General features: G+C 44.1%; 1 protein-coding gene across 1 annotated transcript in view; it reads left to right on the top strand.

Annotated features, from left to right (window-relative positions):
• Positions 1–15964, top strand: part of PDZD7 (PDZ domain containing 7) — a 114213-nt gene that overhangs the window by 5181 nt on the left and 93068 nt on the right. The window lies entirely within an intron of this gene.

The raw sequence follows: 15964 nt of genomic DNA, 5'->3' as shown, positions 1-15964 counted from the left end.
GCCACCTTGATGTCGCCCTTTTTCTGTAACTTTGGGTTTCATCCTTGATTTTCTTCAGGGCAAGTGGAATCTTCAGCCTGCCCAGGTGTGGACACTGTGGTAGAGAGAATGCAGCAGATTTGGGACCAAGTAGTGGATAAGTTGTCTCTCTCCCAGGAAAAGGCCCAGCGGTTTTCTAACCGGCATAGGACCATTGGTCCCCGGCTTAAAGTGGGTGATATGGTCTGGTTGTCATCAAAGAATATCTCTATGAAGGTGGCTTCTCCAAAGTTCAAGCCAAGATTTATTGCACCTTACAAGATTTTGGAGATTCTTAATCAGGTTTCTTTTCGATTGGCTCTTCCTGTTACGTTTAAGATCCATAACATGTTTCATAAGTCGCTGTTGAAGAGATATGTTGAGCCAGTAGTTCCTATGGCTGCACCTCCTGACCCTGTATTGGTTGAAGGTAATGTGGAATATGAGGTAGAGAAAATACTGGATTCTCATCTGGCTAGACGGAGACTCCAGTATTTGGTCAAGTGGAAGGGTTATGGCCAGGAGGACAATTCTTGGGTCTCTGCCTCTGATATTCATGCCGATAGATTGGTTCGTGCTTTTCATCGGGCCCATCCTGATCGGCCCGGTGGCATGGATGAGGGTTCGGCGACCCCTCCTCAAGGAGGGGGTACTGTTGTGAGCTCATTTTCGGGTTTGCCTCTGGCTTCTGGTGAGGGTTATGGAGCTGTCTGTGCTGACAGAGGAGTAGTGAGTTCTCTATCTGGACTCCCTCTGTTGGTGAAGGGAGGTAATGAAGCTGATCTAAATGGCAGAGACCGGCCACCTGAGGAAGAGGACTGCGATTGGACATCAGGAGTTTCTGATTGAATTTAAGGCAGCCGACTCCCTAGTTTCTTGCTGGTGATTTTTCCTGACTTGTGGCTCCTGGTTTCCAGTTTGGTTCCTGCCTTCCTAAAGCTAAGTTTTCTCTGCTGTTGTTCATATGAGTTTTTGTCTGTTTTACTTAGTTTTTGTGTTCAGCTAGCCCTGGCTGGGACTGGGCTGAATCCCCATTTTGTCTCCAATCAGTTGATCTTTTTTGGCTCTGTCTTCAGAATATACCTGAGTGCTGATATAGTTATTTGAAGTCTGGCGACTTCAGGGCCTTTTTCTATCAGACGTGTTGGACATTCTTTTTGGCAGGGTTTTTTGCGTGATTGCAGACAGCAGCTTTTCTTTCCTGTCCTTTCTAGTTAGCGAGGGCCCCATCGTTTGCTCAGCCTATCTTTCTACCTGTGTCTGTTTTCATCTTGTTTCACCGACAATACATATTGGGGGCTGTCTATTGCTTTGGGGTCTGCTCTGGGGCAGTTTAGATTTCCCTTTCTTTCTTTAGGCTTATTTAGTTCTCCGGCCGTGACGAGGCGTCTAGGACCACCGTAGGCACGCTCCACGGCTACTGCTAGTTGTTGTGGATAGGATCAGGGGTCTGCAAACCGCTAGTTACCAACCTCTCCGGTTTTCTGGGCTTAGCTTGCTTTTTGTTTATACCTCCTCGGTGACTCATTCATAACAATATGGTATTTGTCCCTTGTATGTGCTATTATTCTGTCACTGTGGTGATAATATGTGGTCTGGTCATGGTGTGGCAGTATTTGTCCCTTGTATGTGGTATTATTTTGTCATTCTGGTGGTAAAATGTGGTCTTGTCATGGTGCAGTGGTATTTGTCCCTTTTGGATGTGATATTATTGGTCATTTTAAAAATTGAAAACTAAATAAAAAATATACCTAAATTGTATTGGATATTTTAACAAATGTTTAATAGGTTATAGTAGAGTAGGGCCCAGCCAAAAGAGTCTACCTTGTCGTGGTGACAGATTTAAAAAATCATTTGGCCAAAACAGGAGCTGCTGGCTAGATGTGTGATCTGGTAATGGGAACTGTTAATGTGTGATAGGTGAGAAGTGGAGTTTTTCCAAGAGAGAGAGGAGGGACTGTGGACAGTTTGAGGGGTGGAGGCGGGGCTGGGGTGGAGTCTCAAGGGGGCACCGAAAATTTTGCCAGTATGGGTCCCCGAAATTCCTAGTGGCAGCCCTGGATAGATGTATCCATAGATAGATGGATAGATAGATCTATAGATAGATAGATCTATAGATGTTATTGAAGGCAAGAAATAGAGCAGCACAAAAGTACAAAAGAGAGTCCAGGTGCAAAGCTCCCAAAGGCATGTACCAAACCTTTATGATGCAAAAAATCCAGAAAGCAGGAACAGCACACCAGTTTTTCAGGGTTAAATGAGAGCTGTTTATTTAGCCCATAAGTGCAGTGTTTCGGTTCAAGTGGCGAACCTTCACTGCTTGAAAAAGGTTCGCCACTTGAACCAAAACGTTGCACTTACGTTGGATTTTTAGATCTATAGATGGCTAGGTAGATGGATGGATATAGCAATAGATAGATTCAGTAGATGGACAGATCTATACATAGATATATCTATGGATAGATATTAAATAGTTGAAGTACAGCACAGTTAGGAATAGGGTGCAACGCCTCAGGTATTTACCAGTTCTTGTAAATAGTTCAAAAAAGACTGAAGCAGCACACCATAGTATTTATTATGATGTGCTGCCTCAATCTTTTTTTAACTAGATATATCTATAGATAGATGGATAGATATATCCTATAGATAGAAAAAATCTGCGTTAGGCCTGGGTCACACTTGCGAGAAACTCGCACGAGTCTCGTACCTCAATACGCCGCCACTCGGACCAGAGCGTTCAGCTGCATAAAAATATATGCAGCCGCACACTCGGGTCCTGAGTGCCGGCGGCAGGGCCAGGTATTGAGATGCAAGACTTGAGCGAGTTTCTCGCATGTGTGATCCCGGCCTAATGCAATATCTGTTTAATTATAAAAAGAATTAAAGAAAAATGGTGTGGGCTCCCACGCAGTTTTCTGTGCCAGACAGGGAAAGCTAGCGACTGGGGGACGATGTTTATAGCCTGGGAAGGGCTTAATACCCATGAATCTTCGCAGGCTATGAATATCAGCTCGCAGCTGTATATTTAGCCTTTACTGGCTATTAAACTAGGGGGACCCCCCAAAAAAATGACATGGGATCCCCTTATAATTAATAGCCAGAAAGGCTATGCAGACAGCTACAGGCTGATAATCATAGCCTAGGAAGGGGCCAAGGATACTGCCCCCCTCCCCGGCTACAAACACCAGCCCGCAGCCGCCCCAGAAATAGCGCATCAGTAAGATGCGCCAATTCCGACACTTAGCCTCTCTCTTCCAACTACCGTGTAGCGGTGGCGCATGGGGTAATAAAGGGTTAATGTCACCTTTGTATTGTAAGTTGATATCAAGCCCGGATAGTAATGGAGAGTCGTCTGTTATGAGTTCATTTTCCCCTTCACCATTGAGGTCTGATGAACTCCCTCTTCTGGTGAAGGAAGGTAGTGAGGCTGATTACCAAGCACCTGAGTTGGGAGAGGATGACAGGGATCTCTGACTGGATATAAGGCTGCCGACGCCCTTCTGCCTCGCTGGTGATTTCTCTGTGGAATTCTAGGAGACCAGTCTGATTCCTGCTCCTCAAAAGCTAAGTTTTCTGCTTTGCCTTTTTGCATTTGTGTTTTGGTTTTAGTTTGCCTTGCTTTTCTGGATTCTGCCATTCCCTGCTGGGGTGAGCTGTATACCTTTTTGCCTTTTTGCTCTGTCTTCAGAAAATACCTGAGTACTGACATAGTCTTTTTGAAGCCTAGCGTCTTCAGGGCCTTTTTCCCTGTCAGTCAGTTGGCTCTTATTTTGATAGGGTTTTTCGCGGATTGCAGACAGCAGCTTTCCTATCCTGTCCTATCTAGTTAGCTTGGGCCCCATCATTTGCTCAGTCTATCTTTCTATCTGTGTTAGTGTTTTTTCTTCTTGCTTCACCGTCATTATATGTTGGGGGCTGCCTATTGCTTTGGGGTCTGCTCTGAGGCAGTTTAGATTTTCCTTTCTGTCTTTAGGCTATTTAGCTCTCCGGCTGTGATCGAGGGGTCTAGGGTACCGTAGGAACCCCCCACGGCTACTGCTAGTTGTTGTTGATAGGTTCAGGGGTCTGCAATCCGATAGCTGCCAACTTCTCTGGTTTTCTGGACTTAGCTAGAATTTCTGTTTTTGCCTCCTACGGTGACTCATTCATAACAGAATCACCAGCCATACCGCAGATCCTAGGGTACTCAATAGCAGGAAAGAATTTAAAAAAAAAAAAGTGTGTATATTTTTTCCTCTATATCTCTGAGGCCGTAGGGGGAATTTTTTTTTTTTTTCTCTCAATGGAGATAAAGCAATTGTCTGATCGTGTGGAGCAGCTCGCTGCGGAAGTGCGGGGAATTTCCGCCTACCTTGCTCATTCACATGCTGCTGAACCAAAGATCCCTACTCCTGATGTGTTTTTTGGGGATCGGTCTAAATTTTTGAATTTCAAAAATAATTGTAAATTATTTTTTGCCTTGAAGCCTAACTTAAAATTGTCATCTCTTTGCTGCGTGGCGATCCTCAGGATTGGGCGTTTTCTTTGAAACCAGATGATCCTAGTCTGACTAATGTGAACGCATTTTTTCAAGCCTTGGGGTTGTTGTATGACGAACCTAATGCTATTGATCAGGCTGAAAAGACCCTGTTGGCATTGAGCCAGGGTCGAGATTCTGCAGAATTGTACTGTCAAAAGTTCCGAAAATGGGCAGTCCTTACTGCCTAGAATGATAATGCCTTGGCAGCTCTCTTTCGGAAGGGTTTGTCAGAAGCCGTAAAAGATACTATGGTGGGATTTCCTGTTCCCTCTGGTCTGGACGATTCTATGTCATTAGCCATTCAGGTTGATCGGCATTTACGTGAACGCAGGACTGTACGAGAGGTGTTGCCACCTGTTGAACAAGTGTCTGAACCTATGCAATGTGATAGAGTTTTGTCCAGGGAGCAACGTCAGGAGTTCAGAAAGCGTAATAAGCTGTGTTTTTTTTGTGGAGATGCCTCGCATATTATTTCTGTCTGTCCTAAACGAGAGAAACGTTTTGCACACACGTTTTCTGAGGGTGGTGTTCAACCTAAGTTTCTTCTGGCAATTACTCTGATCTGCTCCCTGTCCACATTTTCCGCCAAGGCTTTTGTGGATTCGGGAGCAGCCCTGAACCTAATGGACTTGGATTTTGCTAAACGTTGTGGATTTCCTATGACACCTCTGCGGATGCCTATCCCTTTGAGGGGGATTGATGCTACTCCTTTGGCGAAAAATAAACCTCAGTTTTGGACCCAGGTGGTAATGCGGGTCGCCCCAAACAATCAAGAAAATTGCAGATTTTTGGTGTTGCATAATTTGCATGATACCATTGTTCTGGGGTTTCCCTGGTTGCAAATTCATAATCCAGTTTTGGACTGGAAATCTGTGTCTGTGGTGAGTTGGGGTTGTCGGTGTGCCCTTATTGAGGCTCCGGTTTTTTCCACCTCTCCTCAGTCGCATGATGTTCCTGACTATTTGGCGGACGTTTATGATGTATTTAGTGAGAATGAGTCTGCGTCTTTGCCTCCTCATAGGAGTTATGACTGTGCAATTGAACTGAGTCCGGGGTGTAAATTTCCCAAGGGTCGGCTCTTCAATTTATCTGTACCCGAGCACGAGGCTATGCGATCCTATATTAAGGAGGCGTTGGAGAAGGGTCATATTAGACCATCCTCTTCAGCATTAGGTGCTGGGTTTTTTTTTGTGGCCAAAAAGGATGGTTCATTAAGGCCTTGTATTGATTATCGTTCCCTCAACAAAATTACTATTAAATATCAGTATCCGTTACCCCTGATTTCGGATCTATTCTCCAGAGTTAAAGGTGCTTGCTGGTTTACCAAGCTTGACCTCAGGGGGGCGTATAATCTTATCCGCATTAAGCATGGGGATGAATGGAAGACGACGTTTAATACTCCAGAGGGACATTTTGAGTACCTGGTGATGCCTTTTGGGCTCACTAATGCCCCTTCTGTCTTCCAGTGCTTCATGAACGACATTTTCCGAGACTTTGTGGATAAATTTTTGATTATCTATCTGGATGATATTTTGATCTTCTCCAAGGATTGGGATTCTCATGTGGAACATGTTCGGACGGTGTTCCGGATCTTGAGGGAGAATTCCCTGTATGTCAAAGGATCGAAATGCCTTTTTGGGGTACAGAGGATTTCATTTTTGGGATTTATTTTGTCTCCGTCAACTATTGAAATGGACCCGGCCAAGGTACAGGCCATTTATGATTGGGTTCAGCCCACTTCTTTGAAGGCCCTTCAGAAGTTTTTGGGCTTTGCTAATTTTTATCGGAAATTTATAGCAAAATTTTCTAGTATTGCCAAGCCATTGACTGATCTGACTAAGAAGGGTGCTGATGTGTTGAATTGGTCTCCGGAGGCTGTTTCTTCCTTTCAGGAGCTGAAGCGAAAATTCACTTCTGCCCCAGTTTTGCGGCAACCTGATGTCTCACTCCCGTTCCAGGTAGAGGTGGACGCTTCTGAGACTGGTGCAGGAGCTGTTTTGTCCCAAAAGGATCCTGTAACATCTAAAATGAATCCCTGTGCTTTCTTTTCCCGAAAGTTCTCCCCATCTGAACGTAACTATGATGTGGGGAATCGGGAACTGTTGGCCATGAAATGGGCATTTGAGGAGTGGAGACATTGGTTGGAGGGAGCTAAACATCAAGTCGTGGTCCTCACTGACCACAAGAATTTGATTTACCTGGAGTCGGCCAAACGCTTGAACCCTAGACAGGCTAGATGGGCCTTGTTTTTTACACGTTTTGATTTTGTGGTCTCTTTTCTTCCTGGCACTAAGAATGTCAAGGTTGACGCTCTTTCTAGGAGCTTCTTTGCTGATTCTCCTGTGGTGACCAAGCCTGCTACCATCTTAGGCGAAGGGGTAGTTCTTTCTGCTATCTCGCCCGATTTGAGACGTGCTCTGGAAGAGTTCCAGGAGGACAAACCTGAGCGTTGTCCCAGTGGAAAGTTGTATGTTCCTGACCAGTGGAAGAAGAGAGTGATGTCTGAAGTTCATTGCTCTGCATTGGCTGGTCATCCAGGTATTTTTGGTACTAGAGATCTGGTGAGTCGGTCTTTTTGGTGGCCCGCCTTGTCTCGTGATGTCAGGAATTTTGTGCAGTCCTGTGGGACTTGCTCCCGGTCTAAACCTTGTTCTCGCTCTAGTGGGTTGTTGATGCCTTTGCCGGTCCCCAGGAGGCCATGGACCCATATTTCAATGGATTTCATCTCTGATATGCCTGTCTCTCAGAGAATGACTGTTATTTGGGTGATTTGTGATAGGTTCTCTAAGATGGTTCATCTTGTACCACTCCCTAAGTTGCCATCTTCTTCTGAGTTGGTACCCCTGTTTTTGCAACAGGTGGTTCGCTTGCACGGGATTCCTGAGAACATTGTATCTGACAGAGGAGTTCAGTTTGTGTCTAGATTTTGGAGGACGTTCTGTTCCAAGCTGGGAATTCAGTTGTCCTTCTCCTCTGCGTTTCACCCTCAGACCAATGGGCAGACGGAGAGAACAAACCAGACCTTGGAGTCGTATTTGAGATGTTTTATTTCCGCTGATCAGGTTGATTGGGTTTCATTTTTGCCCTTGGCCGAATTTGCTTTAAATAATAGAGCTAGTTCTGCCACTTTGATGTCACCTTTTTTTGTAACTTTGGGTTTCATCCTCGATTTTCTTCAGGGCAGGTGGAGCCTTCTGCCTGCCCAGGTGTTGACACTGTGGTGGAGATAATGCACCAGATCTGGGACCAAGTGGTGGATAAGTTATCTCTCTCCCAGGAAAAGGCCCAGCGGTTTTCCAACCGACATAGGACCGTTGGTCCCCAGTTTAAGGTGGGTGATATGGTTTGGTTATCATCAAAAAATATCGCTATGAAGGTAGCTTCTCCTAAGTTTAAGCCTAGATTTATTGGGCCTTACAAGATTTTGGAGATCATTAATCCGGTTTCTTTTCGGTTGGCTCTACCTGTCACATTTAAAATCCATAATGTGTTTCATAAGTCCTTGTTGAAGAGGTTTGTTGAACCAGTAGTTCCTGGGGTGGCACCTCTGGAACCTGTATTGGTTGATGGTAACATGGAATATGAGGTAGAGAAGATACTGGATTCCCGTCTGGCTAGACGGAGACTCCAGTATTTGGTTAAGTGGAAGGGTTATGGTCAGGAGGATAATTCCTGGGTCTCTGCCTCTGATATTCATGCCAAAAGATTGGTGCGTGCCTTTCATCGGGCTCACCCTGATCGCCCTGGTGGCGTGGATGAGGGTTCGGTGACCCCTCAAGGGGGAGGTACTGTTATGAGTTCATTTTCCCCTTCACCATTGAGGTCTGATGAACTCCCTCTTCTGGTGAAGGAAGGTAGTGAGGCTGATTACCAAGAACCTGAGCTGGGAGAGGATGACTGGGCGACGGGGATCTCTGACTGGATATAAGGCAGCCGACGCCCTTCTGCCTCGCTGGTGATTTCTCTGTGGAATTCTAGGAGACCAGTCTGATTCCTGCTCCTCAAAAGCTAAGTTTTCTGCTTTGCCTTTTTGCATTTGTGTTTTGGTTTTAGTTTGCCTTGCTTTTCTGCATTCTGCCATTCCCTGCTGGGGTGAGCTGAATTCCTTTTTGCCTTTTTGCTCTGTCTTCAGAAAATACCTGAGTACTGACATAGTCTTTTTGAAGCCTAGCGTCTTCAGGGCCTTTTTCCCTGTCAGTCAGTTGGCTCTTATTTTGATAGGGTTTTTCGCGGATTGCAGACAGCAGCTTTCCTATCCTGTCCTATCTAGTTAGCTTGGGCCCCATCATTTGCTCAGTCTATCTTTCTATCTGTGTTAGTGTTTTTTCTTCTTGCTTCACCGTCATTATATGTTGGGGGCTGCCTATTGCTTTGGGGTCTGCTCTGGGGCAGTTTAGATTTCCCTTTCTGTCTTTAGGCTATTTAGCTCTCCGGCTGTGATCGAGGGGTCTAGGGTACCGTAGGAACCCCCCATGGCTACTGCTAGTTGTTGTTGATAGGTTCAGGGGTCTGCAATCCGATAGCTGCCAACTTTTCTGGTTTTCTGGACTTAGCTAGCATTTCTGTTTTTGCCTCCTACAGTGACTCATTCATAACAGTCGTCGATAAAATACCTATCCATTACTAATCCTATAGTAATTAATGGTGTGGTATAGTAATTAATGGTGTGGTGTAGTGACCACTGTGTCCACTAGGGGGCGCTGTGTGGGTGTCCCAGGATGGACGGATAGCCATGTCCAGAGTGGTAACAGGAGCAGGGTGCTAAAGGATCGTTATGCATTCCAAGGTGGGTGGCCTTGGGATGAAGGCTTGATTATGTGCTGATCAGCAGAGCTGATCTGTTGTTCCAATGTGTTAGGGAGAAGCCTTCAGGTGATTGGTGAGACGGGTGGGATCAATCACTTACAAACCCACCTAGGGGCGGGTGTCTAAAACAGCATAGTAAAGTATGTGTATGAGTGGTTGAAGGACCTGTGATGAGGTCATAGCCATGTGATCCAGTGGGCGTGGCTACGGACCATATAAGGTGGCCAGGGTAGGTCACATGAGGGAATGCTTAGACCCGGTTGGTCTGTATGGAAGGTCTCGTCTGGCTGACGTAAGGCCGACTGAGGAAGATGTGTCTGGCTTCCTGAGTGCATGTGGAGACGTGTGTCTGATAGTTCCCTGGAGGGAATGAACATTTGCACTGAGAAGCAGCCATGAGGTAACCCTGACAGGGGATATAACTCTGAGGCGAGAGAGCCTGCGTAACGGACATAGCAAAGCCTGTGTGATCACGGGGTTAACAGAGGGGAGCTCTGTCATGGACGCTGTGCTGATTTGATATGAACTTTCTGTTGCTGTTTGAGGGTTTATGCTGCATAATAAACCAAATGGACTGAGTTTATGTTGAGAAACCAGTGCCAGACCTGATTCATCGGCTGCCTAGCGAGTGTCCCCTACCTTAATGACAAGCGCGACCTTACAACGGGTTAAAAAAAAGACACACTGAAATATGGTCAAAAAATGGCATTCGAAAGTTGGGAGACGTTCTCGTAATGGATAAATTACTCAGTTTTTCCGAGATTAGAAACAAATTCAACCTACCCTTCTCAGACTTTATGCAATATTGCATAATCAAGGAGTATATACAAAAATTTGTCAGCTTGGTCCCTCCGAAAACAGAGGTGGTTCATCTTCTTCTAAACAGTCCAAACCATAAGATTTTCTGGAGCACTAAATTCCTTTGTAGCTCTTTCAATAAGGATGACGACTTCACAAAAAACAAATATATGTTCAAGTGGGAGAAAGACTTCCAGTTTTGCGCAACAAAGGGTCAATGGGAAAGGGCAATAAGGGACTCGTACTCTTCCAACATATCAATACTACTTCACGAATCATTCTACAAAATTTTAACGAGATGGTACCTAACTCCCTCTAGAATATCACATTTCAAAACAGATTCATCCCCATTGTGCTCAAGGGAGATTTGAAACATATTTTCTGGTCCTGCCCAGCTCTCACAGAATTATGGAATAAGATTTCCATATACATTGGTGAACTTCTTGACAAGAACTTTACACTTTCCCCTCAAACAGCTCTTTTTTCCTTGGACTTGGAAGAGGTACATTACTCAACTAAAAAAGTTATAATACACCTTTTACTGATAACTAAAAATATGATAGCCTCCTTCTGGAGAAGGACTGACATACCAAGATTCTCTGACATTGTGGATAGACTAAAGACACATAATTCCTTGGACCTAAAATTCTCAATAGCAAATGGATGCTTACATAAATATGACAATAAATGGAGCATATGGAACACTAAATACCAAGATTTAGTTTAGTTTAGTTAAGACTTTCTTGTTAATAAGTTTTTTTTCTTACCCTTAAGCTAAAGGTAGCTTCCCAGCTATTTTCGATGTACATGGTTTGAACATGGAAATTCAAAGAAGATTATCTCACCAAGACAGATAAATTTTTTTGTAGTAGATATACAAATATGTTCAGCTCTGTCTATGTTACTATCAAAACTCCTTTCTCTCCCTTCCCTACTCCTATCCCTTTCCTTCCCCCCCTTTCCCTACTTATCAAGGTGAATTATTACATAAACAAAGAGCATGTTTGTAAATTTTGTTAAAATACCTAATAAAAATATTTGAAAACAAAAAAAAGACACAGCCAGAAAAAAATTTTAATGAAATAAAACACCACACAAATTTACATCTTTTATTGTACAACATTTCCCAAAGCCATTGATCTCCTGTAAAAAAAAAAAAATAATAATAAACCAACAGTATACTCCCTGGTCCGACGTAATCAATTTAATAATGAGTGTTATTTTTTTCAGCTGATCGAGGGCGTCTGGGATTAGCTGTATGGTATGTGTACTTTATGTGTGTATGTGTTTTGTTTTTTTTTGTTTTTTTACTATTCAACACATTAGCCGGATGATGGGAATACTACTGTCCCATCATTGGCTAATGGTGTCACTGTAGCAGGCATAGCCGGATGGGTCTAGTAGTCCTATCGGACGATGCCTGCCTACATACAGCTCGGCAGACCCCCACACACAGACACAGATACATGCAGACGCCCGCACACAGACACGCACATATTCTCCCCACACACACACTTGCCTCCTCCCAATCTGCAGCATTCCTCGCACCAACAACTGCAGGAAATCTGCAGATCTTTTTACACCTGCGGTTTTGCTGCAGATGTGCCTGACTCAATGGAAGTCAATGAGTACAGAAATGCTGCAGATCCGCAAAAAGTATTGACATGCTGCGGGAAAAAAACGCTGCAAATCTGCGCGTATTTTTCTGCAGCTTGTGCACAGCAATTCTTAACTTCACATTGACTAACACTACCTGTGCATTTGATGAAATTCCGTCCAAAAGCGCTGTGGAAATGCATCTAAATCCGCAACGTGTGCTCACAGCCTTATACTCCACTTTAAGGACTGACAATAAAACATTTGAAAGCATTTGTTGTTTAATCTTTATTTTCAGCTTTGAGTTAAAACTGAGGGCAGAGCAAAGTACTGTAGTGCACAGGCGCTGGGCCTCTGACTTTTCCCGGCGCCTGCGCACTGCAGTACTTTGCTCTGCTAAGTGCGCCTGCGCAGGAGCACGGTGCTGGGGAGCGATGAAGCAACAAGAGGGCGGCGATGATAAGAAGATGGAAGGCGCCGGACCCGGACCTGCGAGACCCATCGGTCCAGACCGCCCCCCCAAATGAGTATAGTAAAACTTATTTTTCTTCTCTTGCAGGTCGGATTGGGGGCTTATCTACAGCATTATAGAATGCTGTAGATAAGCCCTGAAAGGCAGTGGCCGCATCTTATAGGCCAAAACAGCTGACAGGCTCACTTTAAAATAATGTAGAATTTCTGGTCCAATTTTAAACCCGCCCTTTGTAAATTTTAGGACTTCACCTTTAGGTGTTTTCCCCAAAAAGGAGCCAAATAATTTTCGGCTTATTCACCATCTCTTTTTTTCGAGCTGGTTCCTCTCTCAATGATTGTGTTGATAAATCTTCATGTAAAGTTTCTTTTGATGAAGCAATCTCTTTAATACAACCATGTGGCAGAGGAGCTTTGCTGGCTAAAGTGGATATAAAGGCTGTTTTCCGCTTACCTCTGGTAAGCCCAATCAATTTTTTATCATTAGTCTTTCAATTCGAATCTGTTACCTCCATCGTCCTTTTGGTGCAGCATAACTCTCTTTGACTCTTTAAATCAGTAGGCCAGACCAATTCTTACAAACAATGTCTTTTTATGCATGGCCAAAGTGGTGAACAGGGGATAACAGGTTATGCTTTCTACATCGCCCTTTGCACAATACACTGGTTCCTTTTTCAGAGTTACAGTTAGCATTTGGTTCCCAGCAACAGGTACAACAAAGTAATGAAGAGAGGTTGGAATTGCCTGCATCTTCAAAAGCATCCAGGTGTGTCCCTATGACCCTGATTCTGTCACGTGGACCCGTACTGTGTGATGCGACCAGTAGGCCGGTAACTGAAACAATAAGACATGAATAGGGATAGGGAACGGGGACGTGGAGACCTCCTGCACTCCCGAGTCAGCGTCCCTCACACTCCTAATGTTCCCTAGGCTGGTTCCGCACCGGGCGCCGATCAGGATACCTGTCACCCTAGCACAACCTACACCTATCCCTTGCTGGATGGTGCAGGCACTGGCCCCACCGCTGTACTAATACACACCAGGGAAAAATACAAACAGGGAAACACCACTTAGCTTTGCTCTGTTGCTCTTGCTCCAAGCAACAGTCCACCACCAGAATGCAGCTTTCCTCCTGAATAGCTGCCACCAAGCTTTGTCAGAGCTGCAAGGAAATCCCCTCTGACTCCTTCCACACCAGGGCTCTGACTGAGCTGCCAGGACCTCTTTCTAGATCCTTCCTCCACCAAGGATGGTTGAAATGAACACTATCACCAACAGTGATTGCAACACCTGACACTCTTTTATAGCAGAGCCAGAGCAATCACCTGCTTTATAATCATGCACTAAACTAAAGAAACCAGAGTGCAATGATGCTCACCACCACCGGGGGCAAACTAGAACAAAAGACACCACTGTGTAATAATCCTAATTGCCACCGGGGGCAAAACCAAAACTTAAGCACAAGCTTAAGGAAAAAAAAAAAGGTTACATGTGCTTTTATCTGTCATGATCCAGCATGGATCATGACAGATACCCTGTGTCCTTGCTTATATCAGTCCCAGGGGCCTCTCAGAGACGTTCCCTGTTTCAGTACTCACAGCATGGCTCTACCTTGTCCCAAGGTCCCCTTCTCACTGGACAATACGTTTCCCAGACTTATAAGCTTTCTTCTTGCAGGGGTCCCCACTTGCCTGTGATGTCCTGCCATGTCTGTAACTACACACTTGGTCAAAATTGTTGGTACCCCTCGTTTCATGACAGAAACTCACAATGGTGGCAGAAATAACTTGAATCTGACAAAAGTAATAATAAATCAAAAATGTATGAAAATGAACAAATTAAATTCAGACATTGCTTTTCAACCATGTTTCCACAGAATGAAAAAAAAATGAAACTCACGAAACAGACCTAGACAGAAAGAATGGTACCATTGAAAATAATGTGTGTCCACTAATTAGCATCACAGGTGTCTACAATCTTGGAATCAGTGAGTGGCCTGTATAGAGGGCTACAGATACTCACTGTGCTGTTTGGTGACATGATGTGTATCACACTCAACATGGACCAGAGGAAGCGAAGGATAGAGTTGTCTCAGGAGATTAGAAAGAAAATTATAGGCAAACATGTTAGAGGTAAAAGTTATAAGAACATCTCCAAGCAGCTTGATGTTCCTGTGACTACAGCTGCACATATTATTCAGAAATTTAAGCTCCATGGGACTGTAGCCAACCTCGCTGGATGTTGCCACAGGAGGACAACTGATGACAAATCAAAGAGATGGATAATACGAATGGTAACAAAAGAGCCCAGAAAAACTTCTAAGCAGATTAAAGATGAACTTCAAGCTCAAGGAACATGAGTGTCAGATCGCACCATCCGTCGTTGTATGAGCCAAAGTGGACTTCATGGGAGAAGACCAAGGAGGACATCATTGTTGAAAAAAAATCATAAAAAAGCCAGACTGGAATTTGCCAAACTACATGTTGACAAGCCATAAAGCTTCTGGGAGAATGTCCCATGTCCCATGGACAGATGAGGGAAAAATTGAACTTTTTGGCAAGACACATCAGCTCTATGTTCACAGATGGAAAAATGAAGCATATCAAGAAAAGAAGACCGTCCATACTGTGAAATATGGAGGAGGCTCTGTTATGTTCTGGGGCTGCTTTGCTGCTCCTGGCACAGGGTGTCTAGAATCTGTGCAGGGTACAATGAAATCTCAAGACTATCAAGGGATAGAGAAATGTGCTGCCCAGTGTCAGAAAGCTTGGTCTCAGTCGCAGGTCATGAGTCTTACAACAGGATAATGACCCAAAACACAGCTAAAAACATCCAAGAATGGCTAAGAGGAAAACATTGGACTATTCTGAAGTGGCCTTCTATGAGCACTGACCTAAATCCTATTCAGCATCTTTGGAAACAGCTGAAACATGCCGTCTGGAAAAGGCAACCTTCAAACACGAGACAACTGGAGCAGTGTGCTCTTGAGGAGTGGGCCAAAATACCTGTCGAGAGGTGCAGAAGTCTCACTGACAGTTACAGGAATCGTTTGATTGCAGTGATTACCTCAAAAGGTTGTGCAACAAAATAGTAAGTTAAGGGTACCATCATTTCTGTCCAGGCCTATTTCATGAGTTTTATTTTTTTTTAAATTCTGTGGAAGCATGGTTGAAAAGCAATGTCTGACTTTCATTTGTTCAGTTTCATAGATTTTTGCTTTATTATTACTTTTGTCAGATTCAAGTTATTTTTGTCACCATTGTGGGTTTTTCTGTCATTAAACAATTTTGACCACGTGTGTAGTTCCTTTCCATGCTGAGAACTGTAATTTCACCACTGGTAAACCGTCTTCTCTCTTTCACCTCCCCTGTCTCCAACAATCACTACTTACTTCCTATCTCCCTAAGACCTTCCCACTGATTCCCCTATGGAGCTGCCTTTTCCACCTTCCCTCCCTGGGGCCAGTCTTGCAGTTAACACTGCAGGAACCTAACACAATTAACGGCTATAGGTATATGGACTGAAAAAAAAAAAACAGCATGGGCAACTAAAATTCTAGTTTGATTAAATCATTCATTTCTAAATGTGGTGGTCTTTTAAATTCTGTTACTTTCATTGCTCTGAGGTCTGTCCCTCCTATGGGGTCTGTAGCTGTCATTATGGGGGCCCTAGGAGTATTTATTTTCTGTATGCATTGTGCCTATTAAAGAGAATTTTCTAAGATTGTATAATGTCAATGTTTTAACTTCATGGCAT

The sequence above is a fragment of the Dendrobates tinctorius genome, unplaced genomic scaffold, assembly GCF_039654945.1.
Source record: "Dendrobates tinctorius isolate UK_male_01 unplaced genomic scaffold, ASM3965494v1 ptg000230l, whole genome shotgun sequence".
Lineage (NCBI taxonomy): Eukaryota > Metazoa > Chordata > Amphibia > Anura > Dendrobatidae > Dendrobates > Dendrobates tinctorius.
The sequence above is the reverse complement of the archived record's forward strand: the minus strand, read 5'-3'. Positions and strand labels throughout refer to the sequence as shown.